General features: G+C 42.0%; 1 protein-coding gene and 1 non-coding gene across 4 annotated transcripts in view; one reads left to right on the top strand and one right to left on the bottom strand.

The window, feature by feature from the left end:
* ABLIM1 (actin binding LIM protein 1) overlaps positions 1-17,724 on the top strand; it is a 341,667-nt gene that overhangs the window by 97,673 nt on the left and 226,270 nt on the right. The window lies entirely within an intron of this gene.
* Positions 13,719-13,818, bottom strand: LOC112135357 (small nucleolar RNA U13). The gene has a single exon (XR_002916652.1). It is a non-coding gene; the product is annotated as a small nucleolar RNA U13 (small nucleolar RNA).

Raw genomic sequence — 17,724 nt, 5'->3', positions numbered from 1 at the left:
TCACTGAGTTGATTTTGATGTAATTTCAGGGAATTGTAAATCAAGTTTGAAATTTTAGGGGTGAAATAGCAATTCACAGATGGGCAAATTTAGAAGGCATCACAGAAGGGTAGACCTGAAGGGGAACTGGAACAGCATTTTGGGAAGGATACGAATGAAAGCAGGAATGGGGGATGGTCAAGGAACCTTGTGTGATGTTTCCTTTGGCCCGCATTCTTCAGCCTATGCTGGTCTGACTTTGTTTCCATCTAGTTCATGAGTTCTGCAGTCCCTTCTGTGGGCCTTCAAGGATGTACTAGCTTTTTCTTATGCTCTAACATGGTGATTTGAAACCATTTATGATTTGTATCCTTAACAAGCTCTTTTCCTAGCCTTCTACATTTTTAGGCATTACCATTTGCTCTGTTCTCTATTTTGAGGCTGCCTTTTCTTCCCTGCTGCACCATATGCCAATGTGAGTTTAAAAATTAATTGTGCCAAGCCATTCTCTCCTCCCCCAAAATAAATAAATAACCCCAGATCCCCCTTCCCTCCCGCCACAACACACACACGGAGCTCCAGATGATCCATCTGTCCTATTGAAGATATCCACCACCCACTTCATCCTGAGGCAGGCTATTTTTGTTTGCTTTGTCTTGAAAATTCCTATATTGTAAGATTTAAAGAGTACGTTGGTTTCCATCAGAAAATGAAAAGCAAAGCACTTTGTTCTCCTGTTTCATACCTATTGCAGGGCTGTGCACAAAGAAATGCTCAAAAATGCTGATTGAATTGCCTTGATGCAGATCATGGTCTGTGCCACATTTTAGATTTTTCTGTGCACATTTTTACTAATGATTGCACATTTATAATCATAAAATGGATTATGAAAGGGGTAATATTCCCTGGAATCCAATATTTTCTGGATCTGTTTTTTGCAAATCTGTATCCTCTTAGGTGAGGTTAATTACCGAATTTTCAAATTCTCTGTGGTATCCAAGGATGGCTGGAAACCTTCTGTGAGTGCTGTTTTGTTTTGTTTTGTTTTGTTTTCAAACTGCTTCTCTCCCTTTCCTTGACAGGGTAAGTAATAGCATTATGCTGTGTTACTGGAAATTTTAATCAATAAAATGTACATGTCTTTAATTAGGATGCTAGGAAGTACTGCTGAGTTAGATCATTTAGTTAATGCAATGAGCTAAGAGGCTCAAGCATTTATGTGCACAAGGTCAATTTGAGTAAATTTGAGCCTAGGTGGGCAGTTTTCATATTCTTTCCAAGATAACCTAAATGAGAGATTCATTGTAAGGTCCAAAGTTCATAGATGTTTGGGAAAGCAGTTCTCCTGAAACAGACATAGAAATGAGGAAGACTAGCTTTGCTTTTAAGAAGTTCACAGTTCAGTGATTCCTTTTCTCTTTCATCTGTGCCTGTGGCTCAGCTCTCACCTCTGGGTGGATGGATACTACGAAAGCTATCCCTCCTGCTCTGACTTTCTGTGAGACCTAGGGCAGCATTCACAGCTGCCAGCTGGACACCACTTCATGGATGTTCTGATGACCTCTTAAGCTTCTTATTACATCTGAAATTAGCTCATTGTTACCTCTTTCCACCAAAACTCATTATCTTTCCTGTGTTTCTTATCTAAATGGCTCTACTTTTTTGCAGTCAGTCTCTAATCTTTGGGATTCTTTCTGATGCCTCCCCTTACACTGAAGGTCGATTTCAAGCTGGGCATGGCAGTGTGTACCTGTAGTCCTAGCTACCTAGGAGGCTTAGATGGGAGGATTCCGTGAGCTCTAGAGTTTGAGTCCAGCCTGGGCAACATAGCAAGACCCCATCTCTTAAAAACAAAATAAATAAATGAAAGAAAGAAAGATTTATTTCCCCCTTATCAAGTATCCATGTCCTTTTCCTTCTGGCCATTTTTCTATTAGGGCCATCTCCTATAAATAGTGCCCATCCTCAGTTTGGCTGGGAATATGAACCCATGTAAGAAAGGAATGGCCCAGTGGGGTACTATTTGTGAGACGATCTTAGATCTTGTTTTCCTTATCTACTAATATCCCTGTCTCACTCCACTTGTCCCTTGGTCATCAAACTTATCCATCTCTCCTCCCACCTCCACCTAGGCTGGGTGTTTTTTCCTTTCTTCCTCCTCTCAAATGCTGATGCATAATTGACTACTTCCCCATTTACAATTTTTTAATTCAGTATTTGTAGAAACAGCTCTTCCAATGGTTTCCCTCCCCCAAGCACTGCCCCCTTTCAATTTGGTGCAACCTGAAATCTGCCCATCTCCTAGTACTGCCCACCTCGAAGGACCCCCAACCATACCCCCTCCCAGTCAATGGCATGGTGTCAACACTGGCATGCTTTGGGGCTCCAAAGGTAGACATTGCATTTGTTCTCATTTCCAAAATCTCATGGGATGGATGTTTACTGCAAGGTAATAGCACCCAGATGATGATTTCTAACACACTGGAGAGAAGTGATTATTTTTGCATTGGGATACATGCTAGAGGTAAAACTCAATGGGGGAATATGGATGAGTCTCAAAAACATGCTGAGTGAAAGAAGCTGGGGTGAAAGGGTACATATTGGATGGTTCTATTTATGTGAAGTTCTGGAATGTGCAAAAAATGATAGAAATGGGAACAGTGGCTATGGTGTGAGGGCAGGGATTGACTGGGAAGGCGTGCAGAGGAACTTTCTGCAGTGCTGGAAGTGTTCTGTATCTTGACAGACGTGTGGTTTACATAGGTGAAAGCATTTGTTAAAACTCATCAAATTGTATACTTAAGATCTATGCTTTTTGCTGTATGTAAATTATACCTTAATTTAAAAAAAGAAACAAAAAAATTAATTCAAGGGGAAAAATTGTAGAGTAAAATGTGTAATAGTATCCTACTAGTGGTTAAAGAGAAAAGACTGTATGTGTAGGAATAAACAAAATAATATCATAGAGAGAGGAGCAGACATGCTCTTGTATTTGTTATTAGGAAACATTTGCTTTGGAAGTGCTACTAGTTAATATCATACACTGTTTTTGGGAATACATGTTCACTTTTGCAGTGGTTCACAGCAGATTAAAATCTGATTTTAGAAATGCGAAGGTATAGATTTTCTCTGTGGAAACTTCTGATGCTTCTAAAAATCTTGCACCCTGCTACCTTCCCCCGGTACCCAAAATAAATCACAACTGTTTGGTTTAAGCTTGGCGAGTAGGAGGGTTTAAATCACAGCTTTTATAATAACTAATATGTGGATCCCAGACTGATAGCCTAAAGGCCATGGTAGGCCTGTGAACATGCTTTGTTCTGTTTTGTTGGAGGGTGGAGACGTGGACAGTGGTGCTTTTTTCTTTTTATGAGTTGCAAATGTTTGAAACTTGGGAAATTTCCTATAAAAATGTGAACATCTGGCAATACCTGGCTGGCTTGGATTCTAAAACAGCAATAATTTCTTGGATCTGAGTACTGGCTCCTCCCTTTATAAAATTAAGATATAATTTACTTTATATATATGCCACCATTCACAGTTATCTCAGGACCAATCTACTGCCTCCATTAAAAAAAATTCTACCTTCAGTCCTATTTTAATTTGCAACCTCTGGATTAACATTTATGGAGCCCTTTCTATGTACCAGGAACTATCAAGGATATCAGGAACTATTTAGTATATACATGAGGGAGATATTCTTATATTTGTTTTACAGATGAAGTAACCAAGCTTCAATAAGAACCCACCTGAGGTTGCTCAGCAGCAAGTATCAAAACCAAGATTTGAACTAGGTATTCTTACTCCCAGAGCCTACAGATTTACTGACCATATTGTTGTTTGTTTTTTACTTTTAACTTCAGTTTCATCTATTATTGAGTAAAAATTTAGTACTTACCTCTGGTTGAGTGCTGATTAGTTTCTTTGTGATTTATTTTGGTAGAATAATCCCTGGTCTCCAAACTCTATTGATTTTGCATCCCTAGCAGTAAAAAAGAAAAACAATGCATTATATATATGTATATTATTTATTGGTAAATAATAAACTTGTGCTATATTACCATTATCTACACTTGTAAACATATAGGTAAAGTCTTAAAGAATAAGAATATATATATGAAATCCAGAATTTTCTCTCCACACTGCAGAAAATTATGTTGTAGGTATTGTACACCCAGTGATGCCTGGACAATGATTCTGCCCAAAAGCATTTTCATATCAGAGACTGCCAATTTTGCATCCAATACATTGTCCCTTCTAGATAAAGGATTCAGGAGAAAGGTCACCTGATTTGCTCACGCTATGGGAAGACAGCAGAAAATTCTCCATTGTTAGAAAAGGTATTGTCTCTCTGTAGCCACATTTAAAAGACTGTATTCTAAAACCTTCTATAACTGTGAACTCCAAAATAGCCAAAGGCATCTTTTATTCCTATTAAGGCCTGGGATTCCCTTTTGGGAAGCTTAGGTTCTTTTCAAGCATCTAATTTTGACTGTGGATTTAATGCAGAGAAAAGCAGTAGCCTCCGGGGTCTCAGTTTCTCAGTCTGAGATGTGGGGGCTCCATCTCACAGGACTTCTGCTATGATTAACAAATTTGTGGTTTTAAGTAATGGACAAAACAAGCACTGAGAGAGGCTGTTAATGTTGAATCAGTGTGAAATGTATTTGTGGATCCATGCCAACAGTTTTCCCAGAATTCTGGTACTCTAAAGAAAGAATGACAATTGAGTATGCTTTTAAAGGCTTGCTTTGTGCCTGCTCAAAGGTCATGCCATGTTATCTCTCTAAATAGAGTTGTTTATATGTGGAAGGATAGGTTTTTCTTTCTAAGAGCTTCTCCATGTCCTTTGACCTCCTTCCCATCAACTTGTGTGATCTGAGTGAAGCTTTTTTCTGGAGCATCCTCTGTTTGGAATGTTCTTTTCTGCCCTCCCCTAACCTCCTTATTCCCTTAGTTAGTCTTCAAGGCCCAGATGGAACACCAGTATCTTCACAATCCTAGCAGCACCAGGGTGACTTAATCTTTCCCCCTCATGCTCTTTCAAAAAATCAGAGTGCAGCATGGAGGGAATGCAAGGGAGCACATTTGACACACCCCTTGTGGACTGAAACCCTTGTGTGTGTGTGTGTCATCGTTGGGAATGCAATAGAAATACATAAAGTTGTTCATGTAAAATGTGAAACATACACCACATCTCTATTCTGGAACATTTTGTTTTTTGAGACAGAGTCTCGCTCTTTCGCAGAGGCCGGAGTGCAGTGGCGCTATCTCGGCTCACTGCAAGCTCCGCCTCCCGGGTTCACGCCATTCTCCTGCCTCAGCCTCCCAAACAGCTGGGACTACAAGCGCCTGCCACCGCGCCCGGCTAATTTTTCGTATTTTTAGTAGAGATGGGGTTTCGCTGTGTTAGCCAAGATGGTCTCGATCTCCTGACCTCGTGATCCGCCCTCCTCAGCCTCCCAAAGTGTGGAACATTTTCTTTTATTACGAAAGAAACATTAGGCTGTGGCTCACACCTGTAATCCCAACACTTTGGGAGGCTGAGGCGAGCGGATCACCTGAGGCCAGGAGTTCGAGACCAGCCTGGCCAACATGGTGAAACCCCATCTCTGCTAAAAATACAAAAATTAGCCAGGCATGGTGGCATACACCTGTAATCTCAGCCACTTGGGAGGCTGAGGCAGGAGAGTTGCTTGAACCCAGGAGGCAGAGGTTGCAGTGAGCCAAGATCGCACCACTGCACTCCAGCCTGGGTGACAGAGCAAGATTCCGTCTCAAAAAATTAAAAAATAAATAAATAACATTTTTTTAAAAACAGAGAAACATTTAAAAAATTTAAAAAGACAGAAAATTAAAAGAGATCATTAACCATATCCCCAAACTCTAAGCCAAACCCCCAAACTTTTACAGCTGTAACGATACACTGGCATGGTATTTACCAAGTTGCACTGTAGTTAGGCACACCCACGCCTGGTTTCCTGCTAATTCGTGTGCCGTTTGTGGGCCCCTACATTATTCATCATTAAGGCTGCTGACACCTGGCCCATCCTGTTGTAGGCATTTAATGAATGTTTTAGTTAGCTCACAGTCTCAAAGAGTAGAGAAGGGCCTGGCACTGATTTTAAACCAGTCTCCTGTTCTATTCCTTATCTAGCTTACATATTTCTTGTGACCGTAAACTACAGGAGTTCTGTGAAGCTAAAGCTGAAGTCCACAGGTGAAAGATCTCAAAAAAGGAAGCCAGTAAGCGAGAAGCCCCGATAATAGCATAGTCAGAAAATAGATTATCTGGGGTATTGGAGATTTCCTAGTAAATTGACAGTGAGCATGAGGTTTGCCAGAGTGAGTCAGAGCTTTTCAGTGTTGAGAGAGATGAATTATAAATACTTCAAACGGTGCCATTAGAAACGCTTCCCTCTGCATTTTTCCTCCTGGGAGAGCCACGGTGGGGAACCTGGAGCAGGCAGGCACCGTGCACCTGCTCCAAGGTCAGCACCTCTGTCAGGGGAGGTGCAGAGAAATGCTGATGCTGGGGTTTCTGGTTCTACACTCAGCTATTTATCCCACCAGTAAGGACAGCCTGTCTCCTAATTACCAACCACTGGGACAGCTTCCTATGTCCACAGCTGGCCAGGGCCTCTCGGGCATGTGCCTGCCACTTAGTGCCTTCCAGTTCAGTGGCACTTAGCTATGCCCTAACCAGGAGGATGATAATTATATCTTGCAGCTGTATATGTGGTATAGAAGTTCTTAGACACCATGGTATAGAATGTGTACATTTTCCTCTCCTAGCAGAGCATTAATAATGGCCAGAGTGTGTTTTGTCCTTGATATCTGCCTTTTCAAGTATTGGCTACTCATTTCACAGTGACTTATAGAGAATTACCAAATGTTATTTACAGGGCATTGAGCACCAAGTATGTACAGAGCCTCATGTAAAGGAAACTGGGTGACAAAGGCAAGGCTCCTGCACTCCAGCAGCTTAGCAGCTGGCAGGGGAAATAAGACAGTCTATAGATAACCTTATTGCAAGGCAGGATTACAAATACCATGGGAGAGCTGCTATCTGGGGACAAGATAGGAAGAAATTGATTCTAGCCAGAGTGATTCTGGAAGCCTGTATGGAGGAGGTAATGTTTGAGCTGTATTTTTAAGCACAGGTGGATTTTCAGAAAGTTCCAATGGGAAGGAGGTTGAGGAATTTCAGGAAAAGCAAAAGAAGCAGGGGAAGGATGAAGAGATGTGTTGAGGACATAGAGAAGGCTTGGCCGCTGACAGACTGCAGCCTGGTGGATTGTGATGTGTGCGCAGCAACTTAGTGCTCTGATTCTACGGAGGAGATTCATGGGAGAGTCTTGTCTAACATATGGAGTTTGAGCTCAGGGGGTGCCTGTGACCCCACTCTGAGCTGATCTTCATCTGTGGCTGCTTCCTTGAAGGCATTCCAAGCCTGCTGCTCATTCCTCTTTGGGAACGTTGCCTATGCAGAGTATTGTCAGAGAGTAATTTGAGACACTTGATGCCTGTTAAACTAATTATGCTTCAGTCCTCAGAGTGCCGTGGTGCTCTCAATCCTGAATGCTCAGCAGATTTTATGTAGTATCTGAATTATTAATGGAGAAGATATGGAAGAGGGTGTTTGGCTGCTTGTTCCATTTTGAGCAGGTCTTGGGCAAGTGGCATTACGAGAAGAGAAGCAGCTGCATGCAGAGGGATGGAGGAAGCAGGCCTTCCAGAGGAGACCTGCCCAGACCGGAGCCTATGCCAGTATGCTCAGAAAATCACAGCCTGCTTTGGAGGGATGGGTAAGACCCTTTAAACATTGGGCTTTGCAGAGAAGATGCCCAGGGCTGACCAGGCAGAAGGACTGAACCTTAGGACTTGTGGGGAGCAGGGAGCAGGGATAGCCGCTGCTGAGCAGGAGAACCTCAAATGGCCTGAGTTGTCACTGTCTGGAAGTCCAATTGCACCCCTTTTTCACAGCCTTCCCACTTAATCTGTTCTGTTTAGCAGCAAAGATCATCCTGACTTGTGAGCAACTGCAGGTGTTTTTGGAAGGCATGCTGAGCTCTTTTTGTTCATTCATTTTGATTAAAAAACAACAACAAAAATGAAAAGTAACCCCATTATCACTGATGAGGCCACAGGCTAACTGCAGACCATTTCCTTAGCAAACTAAATTCCATAAATATTCGCATTGTAAGGTGGCAATTTGCTCTCTGAGAAAATTTTATTCTTTAGTGAGAAGCAAGTAGATCTTAGCAGATGATTTAAGCAGGGAGGGGACACTTGTCTGAGAAAAAAGACTTAAATCACTATATAGAATAAAGTCCGTGTTCATTTGTGGAGAATCACTGTGACTGATGAAGAAAGAGCAGCAATTGAGGCATCTGTTCACTGAGCACTGTGTAGCCCCAAAATGCCTGGCTTTGGGCTGGGGCTCATCACATCAGGTGTTTATTGAGCTCCTACAGCATGCAAAGGCTGGGTGTCCTCAGTGCCACTTGGTGAATTTTCCCACTGATGGTTCATTTTCATAGTTTATCATAGAAGAGCTTGAGTAGGTACAGTGGAACTGCTTCTAGAAAGATTAGGAATTTCCTATCTGATAAGATACACAGGCCAGCAAAATCTTGGGCAGAAGTTCAACATTTGTAATTATCATTAGCTTTGTAATGTGGTGCATTGTGATATCATATCATAGAACCATACAAAAGGTCACAAAACCCACTGCACTCCTTTGTGATTGCTGTGACTGTAGTTTAACGTGGGCTGTGGCAGAAGGCAGCAGTGAAAGACCTGAATCCACTGGTGCTTCTTTAGGGTCTTCCCCAACTGTGCTTTCCTGGGTGAAGAGGTTGCTGTCAGGCAGATACCACTGCAAGTCTATTTTTAAGACTGGGGGCTTGGCCTCTGCTAGGTATTTAACCAGAGCTATGTGGAGGAGGGTAAGTGAAAAGCTCTGAGCACTTAGGGAGTGGAACTTAGTTCACAGGTGTCTGCAGTCACTGCTGCCAGCATCTGAACTCTCATCCCTCTCCACTGCCTGAGAATGGAGTCAGCCCCCTCACATTTATATGTAGTTCGGTTGCCTTTAAAAGCAAGCAACCATTTGTTTTTCTCATTAGCCGTCTTCATGATCCATATGTAGTTTGCTTTGCATCTTGACCTAAAAAAGTATCAAAATTCTTACGTATAATTCTGTTATTGAATAAGAATTTTTTTTCTTTTCCTTTTCACAGTCTCTTAGAAGACAGTTGCATCTTGAACTAAATATATGGATCTGTAAACTTGTAAAAAAAATTTAGGAGTGTTCTGTGTATGCTCTGCAGCTACAATGGCTAAGCACTGAGGTAGAGTTAATGTGGTGGAAATAGTTTTTGTGGGCAATGCTTGACGAGTTTAGGGACCAAGAAAGCCGAACAGCTTTGTTATGAAAGAGTTACCTTTTTTCCAGGTCAGGAAGATGCTGGGTGTGAAGGAAATAGTCTCTTTTCTGTCCAAAGTCTATGTCTGTGTGTTGTTACTGTGTTCCAGAGCCTGCCTTCAAAGTGGCTGTATCATGTTCCTCTACATAAACACATCTATATTTCACAAAAAGACCATGAAAGCAAGTAGCTGCTCAGGTTCTCAGTTTGCAAAGAGCAGAGCTCTAGGAAACCCAGCAAGAAAGAATTAACAGTGAAAGGCAGGGGTTCCCACTACGATGTTTATTACAAAACACTCTAGAAGAAACCTGGTAGGGCTGAGGTGGCCCTCGGGGATCTCCATCTTAAACAAATTGGCCCAGAAATCACATTTTGGGAAATATGCTTTTTTTGATGGATGAATGCCACTTTGCTTTTTTTCCAGTTGTATATCTTTTCTTTCTTTTTTTTTTTTTAATTTCAATAGTTTTGGAGGGAACAGGTGATGTTTGGTGACATGGATAAGTTCTGTAGTGCTGCTTTCTGAGATTTTGGTGCACCTATCACCCGAGCAGTGTACACTGCACCTAATGTGTAGTCTTTTATCCCTTACCCTCATTTTGAGAAACATTGATAGAACGTCTTACATTGTATATCCAAAGGTTCTTCAAAATAGGCAAACAGGGAAAAGAACACATACAGATTGTTTGACCTGCTTTGTAAACTGTTTTTAGAGGAAGACTTTGGAGGTTGGTGTTGGGCTTAATTCCCAGAATTTTGGAGGAGAAATTTTGAGGTGTGACTTTGGTAGTGGTAGAAGTCCCATGTTCCCACTTTCCCCAAGTCCACCTCAGTCTGAGTGCCTCTAGACAGCGTCTGCTTCTTCCATTCCCACTGTGCTTCCCATTGGCATAGAATAATTCTAGCAAATTGGAATTCTCAGGTTCTTGAATTGTGTTGCCAATAGATTAGGAACTAGTAACAAAAGAAGCAAGAATTTCCTCTCTCTGCTTCATCTGCCTGGGGCCTTTGTGGAAGGACCTGACTATTGGATAGGAAGAGTCAGCATGGGAGGCAGAAGACCTGGCTCCACCCTAGGCTTTCTGCATTGTCCTGAGAAAGTCACATCTTTTCTGAGACTCACCTTCCTCATCTTAAAGGCTGGTGTAGATCAGTGCTTTCTGAGTGCTGGCACTAGCCTGGGAGAACGCTTAGAAATGTAAATGACGAGTTAATGGGTGCAGCACACCAACATGGCACATGTATACATATGTAACAAACCTGCATGTTGTGCACATGTACCCTAGAACTTAAAGTATATAAAAAAAAGAAATGTAAGTTCCTGACCCCTACGTGCAAGAATCCCATAAATATATTTTGTATTTTTCAAAAGTTCTACAGATTTTTTTTTTTGTTTTGAGACAGTCTTGCCCAGTCACCTAGGAGTACAGTGGCACAATCGTAGCTACTGTAACCTCAAACTCCTGGGCTCAACCAATCCTCCTGCCTCAGCCTCCCGAGTAGCTGAGACTACAGATGCATGACACCACACTTGGCTAATGTTTTAATTTTTTTTTTTTTTTCCTGTAGAGACAGAGTCTTGCTATGTTGCCAGGGCTGGTCTTGAAGTGGCCTCAAGCAATCCTCCCACCTCAGCCTCCCAAAGTGCTAGGATTACAGACACGAGCAACCGCACCTGCAGATGGTTCTTATGCACAGCAATATTTGGGAACTACTGGACTAGATTACCTTTGATAGCCTTGTCAGCTCTATATTTCTATTCTAGGGTTTTAATGAAAAGGAATTTATATTCGAACATAATAGCCCAATGACAGGAGAAGGAGTGTGAGTTTATTCATTTTGACTTGCGACTTTGGTATGGTTGTAGATGGTCACATATTGTATTACATCTTACTGTGTGGATGTTAAAGAGTAAATGATAATTACTGGGGTTGTCCTTTTTATATCAATACACTAATTCCATGAAGGTCCTTCTAGCTTGTAATTTTGTGTAAAGCTGAAGCTACCTACATGTTAATTCTGTCTCCATCATATGATTCTGCCATCACAGAAAACCCATGAAACATTAAGACAGTAAACATTGGCTTAATGGAATGAGGCAGAAGGATTTTCCTGGTACTGAGGGGAGGGGTCCCCTTCTAGAAAATGGAAAGGAAATGATTGTTTACTATGGCTGAGAGCTGGATTTGTCACGAACTGAAGCTGAGGATCTTTATCGAGCCTCCCCCACCTCCACCTGTGAGATCTGAAATAATGGAAAACTTGGAATTATTACCCTGGGATTTTTCTGATAGACATTTTTAGATTATATAAAATATGTGTATATATCCCTAGCCCTATTCTCAGTACTCTTACCAGATGATACTGAATATTCTAGGAGTATTTGCAGGAGAATTCTTTTAGATATTGCAGCTATATTCTTTCTCTTGTTCTGGATATTAATCTGATTTTCAAATATGCATTCATGTCTGAGACTGAAAGTCTCGAGTTCCTGGTAGTGGCTGTTTTTATACCTAGTCATCTGACTGAGAATATGGTGCCCTAAGCTCTTGAGGGTAATCACTTAAATACATCTCCCTTAATCTTCTTTGCTGGGCAGTGAGAAAAGGAGACAGTAAGGAGCCAGGGGAACAGAGAGAATTGTGGGGCAGCACCGCTCCTTGGGCCCCTGCTCCCCATTTCTCATTTCTTGGAAATCCATGCCAAGATGCCTGCCTTCCTTGGGCTAAAGTGTCTGGGGAAATTGTGCAGCTCTGAGAAAAGCGAAGTCACCTCATCTGAGAGAACCAGTGCCAGGGGCTCGAACAGAAAGAGACTGATTGTTGAGGACCGGAGGGTCTCTGGGACCTCCTTCGCTGCTCATAGGCGTGCCACTATCACTCATTTGCTGTATCTCTGTCCCGAGGACTACTGCCCACGTGGGCGTGTATGTAACAGCATTGATCCTTTTGGTAAGTAAAATAACCCTCTCTGGACATGGTTTTGTGTTTTGTGATTGACGTAATTAAGAGAGTACTATCCAGATCATTCTTCTGTAATGTGTTCTTCAAAGGAAACACTATCCTTAATATATAATTAATGGGGGTGAGGGTGGGAGAGATGGAGAATGTAACATAAGTATAGCTACGGAGCTAAATTCCAAGGATATTTTTGTCCAGGATTTTATGATCTTCAGTAACAAATGTATCTCTTTCCAAACTTGGTATGAATAATTGTCAGTAATAGGAAGTATGATGGAAAAGAAAGATCTCTATCTGTAGATGCTATTATTTCATATGACAAAGGATGAATGGAAAGGAAATATTCAAGGGGGGAGATGGAGGCTAGCAAAAGATAAGTAAAGTTGAGGTCCAAATTGTGTCTCTGTGTAGGGAGGGCTTGTCTTGTGAAATGTTCTAAAAAATAATAAAATAAAAAGAAAGTGTTTTAATATTGAGAGAACTTGTTGAGGCTTCTTTTCAGTGAAGCTCATTAAAACGTGTCACTCATCCCTCTGCCTGGGAAAGAGGTGGAGAAGGCCCACTCTGAGGATAGAGTTATTGCACTTCGAGTTTTCAGACTTTGAAGTTATCATGGTGCCTTTGTTAATGAAGATGATACCTACCCAACTGCTCACACCTTGTCAAAGTCAGACCTAGAATTGGTACAGGAAGCAGAAAGCAATTAACCATGGTCCCTACAAATGTATAAGGTTAAGTGAAATAAGCCAGGAAGCATAACACATTCCTCATCATTCTTGGACAGCCAGAGTTGAATTGGATTCAGTTTAGCTGAAGTACTGGAGTTAAGATGTTCTGTTTTGTTGCAATCAGCTTTCAACAGCTTTATTGAGTTATAATTCATATGCTGTAAAATTCATCCATTTAAAGTCTATAGTTCAGTGAGTTTTAGTATGCAACTGATATGTTACATATATATTTTCATTGCCTCAAAAAGAAACCCTGTACCCTTTAGCTATCACCTCCCCACCCCAACCTCTTCACCCCCATCTCTCAGCCTTAAGAAATCAAAATCTACTTTCTGCCTCTTAGATTTCCCTATTCTGGATATTTCATGTGAATGGAATTTATAATATGTGGTCTTTCATTTATGGCTTCTTTCACTTAGCATGTTTTCAGGGTTCACCCATGTTGCAGTACGTGTCAGTACTTTATTCATTATGGCCAAATACTATTTCACTGTATAGACATTCCACAATTTGCTTCTGCTTACACCAGCTGATGGACATTTGGGATGTTTCCAACTTTTGGCTTTTATGAATAATGCCTCTATGCATATCCATATACAAGGTTTTTTTTTCTTTTTTCATGTCAGATGGGTAATGTGCCAATGTCATAACAAGGTTCAAGGCTGGCTCACCTCACACACGCGTGCATGAACACATCAAAAGGATCATCATATACAGGTTTTTATGTGGGCATATGATATGTTCAGGGCTCTCGGGTATATACCTAGGAGTGGAATTTCTGGGTCATATAATAACTGTATGTCTAAACTTCTGAAGGACTTCTAGATTATTTTACAAAGTGGTTACTCCATTTTACATTCCCACCAGCAGCATATTAAGGTCCCAGTTTCTCCACATCCTTGCTAACACTTGCTATTATCTGCCTTTTATTTATTTATTTATTTTTTTGAGACGGAGTTTTGCTGTGTTGCCCAGGCTGGAGTGCAATGGCCTGATCTCGGCTCACTGCAACCTCTGCCTCCTGAGTTCAAATGATTCTCCTGCCTCAGCCTCCCAAGTAGTTTGGATTACAGGCACATGCCACCACACCTGGCTAATTCCATGTTGACCAGGCTGGTCTGGAACTCCTGACCTCAGTTGACCCACCTGCCTCCACCTCCCAAAGTGCTGGGATTATAGGCATGAGCCACCGTGCCGGCCTTATCTGACTTTTTTATTCTAGCCATCCTAGTGGGTGTGAAGCGGTATCTCACTGTGACTATACAGAGCTTTGGCTGAGACAGAGAGGGCTGACAAGCAGATCAGTGCTCAGGCAAGACAGGATACTGACTCCAACAGCTGCTGATGGTGACAGCTCCTTGTCTCTTACTCTTAACAGTCTTCTCTTCATGATTCCAGGCACATCCCTTTTTAGGAGAGCAGGGAGCGGGGATGAAGAAGCCATGCCTTCTGCCTAGTCCCCTTACAAGCTCTGCTGAAGACTTCATTCAGAACCAGCTGAGTATGCCTATTGTAGCAAAGGACACCTCCCTCAAAATCAGATCCACATACTAGTGGATACCTAGAATCCCTTTATTGAGGAAAAAATGTTTTATTCCACAAATAGGAATAAGAATGAAACATGTCGATTTCTGCTGGAGCACTTTATTCTGAATGAATAAACACTTTATTATGGAATAAACACTTTATTATGGAATAAACACTTTATTATGGAATGTTTCTACTCGAAGAGACTCAAATCAGATATTTTTGGAATGAGCCACTGTTGCTCTTGAAAGAGATAAGATCTGTTGGGAGGAGAAGGCAGGAAGGCAAGGGGAAGCCAGGTAAGGTGTAGTTTAATGAAAGCATGTTGGATAATGACTTATCAGCAGATTCCCTCACGAGGGAACAAGAGAATTGACAGTATCAGAGAGAGTTCTGGATACAGGAAAGGTAATCATCATTGGGATATCCATATCTTAGTGGAGGCAGATAAGGAAATCTGGGAGATTAGTTAAGTGTGGCTTTGAGGTTGGACATTCCAGAATTTGACTCCCAGCTCTTCTACTCACTAAATGTGTTACTTTGGGAAGTTAGTGATTCCAAGTGCATTTCTCTGTCCCTAAGGTAGGCAGGGAATGCAAACCTTATATGATTGCTTTGAGTAGGCCTATCCCTAGAGTAGATGGGGCCCTGGGCACATTTTTTTTGTAGGGCTCCTGTCTATATAAACAATTTGAGTCACCCAAAGCAGTATGTCAACAGCTCAATCTGTTTCAATCATGGGACAGAAATGCCACACCAGCCTGACAAGTGATTGCTTGCTAGGCTTGTCCCCTAGAATAGAGCCAGCTCCAGGGCCCCAAGAAACCCATTGGCATGACTCCTGGGGCTCCTTGGGGCATCTGGCCAACCCCTTGCACAGTATGGAAGAGATGCAGAGGATCACTAGAGAGATGTGTGAAGAAGAGGCTCAGAGTCCCCGTCCAGACAGCACTGCTTGCCCCAGCGATCCCAGGTACCAGAGCACACTTAGACATTTTTGAGGAAGGAATGGGGTTAGGGCAGGGGCCCTGCTTGCCTGTGTCTAAGGGCAGTATTGATTATGAGGACTAAATGAGAACCTGGCTGGGCATGGTGGTGTGGGCCTATAGTACCAGCTACTTGAGAGACTGAGGCAGGAGGATCACTTGGGCCTAGGAGTTCAAGACCAGCCTGGGCAAACTTGCAAGACCCTATCTCAATTTTAAAAATTGTAAAAAAGATAAAAATAAATTTAAAGAATGAGGACGTGCATATCAAATTGTTTGGTATAGTGGCGACAAAAGCATCCACTAAATGTTAATTTCAGTAATAATAATAGAGTTGCAATATAGTCAGCGTTAGTCATTTTTTGACAGTCTCTATGGAGGCTGAATTAAAAAATAAGAAAAATTGTTTATTATTGTTAAAAATAATTTCTATTGTTTGCCTTCCATGCTGTGAAACAATAGAGGCCCAGAACTATAGATGCTGCACAGGACGTGGGATTCCCAGGAAGCCGCTGTGTGCTCAGAGCATCCTGTTTAGGACAGGTGCTTGGAGGAAGTGCGCCCTCCTGCAGCCATGCATGTTCCTGTGCGAGGAAGCCCCAGAGTGCTCAGGAGCGGCTCCTGGCAGGGTGCTCGGGAATATTTGGCAAAGGCCTCCTGCAGCTGCCAGAAAGATCTCAAGATGCTGCAGTTTCCTGTTGTTGTATGGTGTCCAATCCCTGCTTTGAGTTGTGCTGGACTCCATGATTTTCCAAGTGTCCCCATGCATATCTGTCCTTTGTCATGCTCAAAACAACCCTTGGATGTTGCAAGGGAAGAAATTGTTTTCCCCACTTAACAACAGCAATGAATTAGCAAGAAGATGGGAAAAGTGGGCAAAACAAATGTATCAGTGAACATACAAAATAGCTTCCGCAAAAATATATCAGTGAATATGTATCAGTGAAATAGATCTGTGAATATAGAAAATAGCTTCTGCAAAAGTATATCAGTGAACATATATCAATGAAATAGATCAGTAAACATACAAAACAGCCTCTGCAGCTTCTGACTGTAGATGTAATACTGTTCTTGAAGAACGGCTGTCATTCATTGAGGGCCTACTATATCTCAAACATTGTGATAAGTGTCTTTTTTTGTTTGGTTTTGTTTTTGAGACAGGGTCTCCCTCTGTCTCTGAGGCTGAAGTGCAGTGGTGAGAACAGGGCTCACTTCAGCCTTCACCTCTTGAGCTCAAGTGATCTTCTTGCCTCAGCCTCCCATGTAGCTGGAACCACAGGCACATTCTACCATGCCTGGCTAATTCTTTGACTTTTTTTAGAGACAGGGTCTCACTTTGTTGCCCAGGCTGGTTTCAAAGTCCTGACCTCCAACAGTGCTCCTGCTTTGGCTTCCCAAAGTGTTGAGATTACAGGCGCAAGCCACCACACCTCACCTGTGCCAAGTGTTTTATGATTTTTCCATGTTTGATATTCTCAATAACTCAACAAAGCAGGAATTACTTTTATTTCATTTTACAGAGAAGGAAACTGGGGCATATGCAGTTAAGAGACCTGCCAAAGGTCACATAAGTACTAGATTTGGGCCCAGGTCTGCCTGACACCCAGGTTCGTGGTCTCAACCATGATGTCACTCTGCCTTAGCCTGAGGAGCATAAGAGTGGGTCATTCATGAGGTATGCTGAACACTGGCACACCTAAAGTTTGTAAATAATATTGCTAATTATGTACTTCAGCAGCTCAAATTTGAAGACTCCCATAAAGTAAATTGCTGTTGCCAGGAAAATTAGCAAAGATTTCCTTCCTCTAGCTCATAAATACAAGCTGTCTGTATGGAATGTTCCCTTACTCTCCTGTAGGAAATTAGAGTGAAGTTTTTGAACCTGTGTTTCTTTCTGTCCTTTGGAGACTTTGGGTCTCGTACAAATGGAAGAACATATTTAGGGCAATTACCTTCTTGACAAACAGACAAGAGACTGGCACTATTATCAAAAGCCCCAAGGATATCTGGAGAGGATTCAGTGATTATGTTGTCAGCTGAGTCCAAATCCCAAAGCAGAATGTTCTGGACTGGAGAGCAGGGACCAAAGTAGACTTGGCAGTCCCCTCCCTGG

Source organism: Pongo abelii, chromosome 8, assembly GCF_028885655.2.
Source record: "Pongo abelii isolate AG06213 chromosome 8, NHGRI_mPonAbe1-v2.0_pri, whole genome shotgun sequence".
Taxonomy (NCBI): Eukaryota; Metazoa; Chordata; class Mammalia; order Primates; family Hominidae; genus Pongo; species Pongo abelii.
The sequence above is the reverse complement of the archived record's forward strand: the minus strand, read 5'-3'. Positions and strand labels throughout refer to the sequence as shown.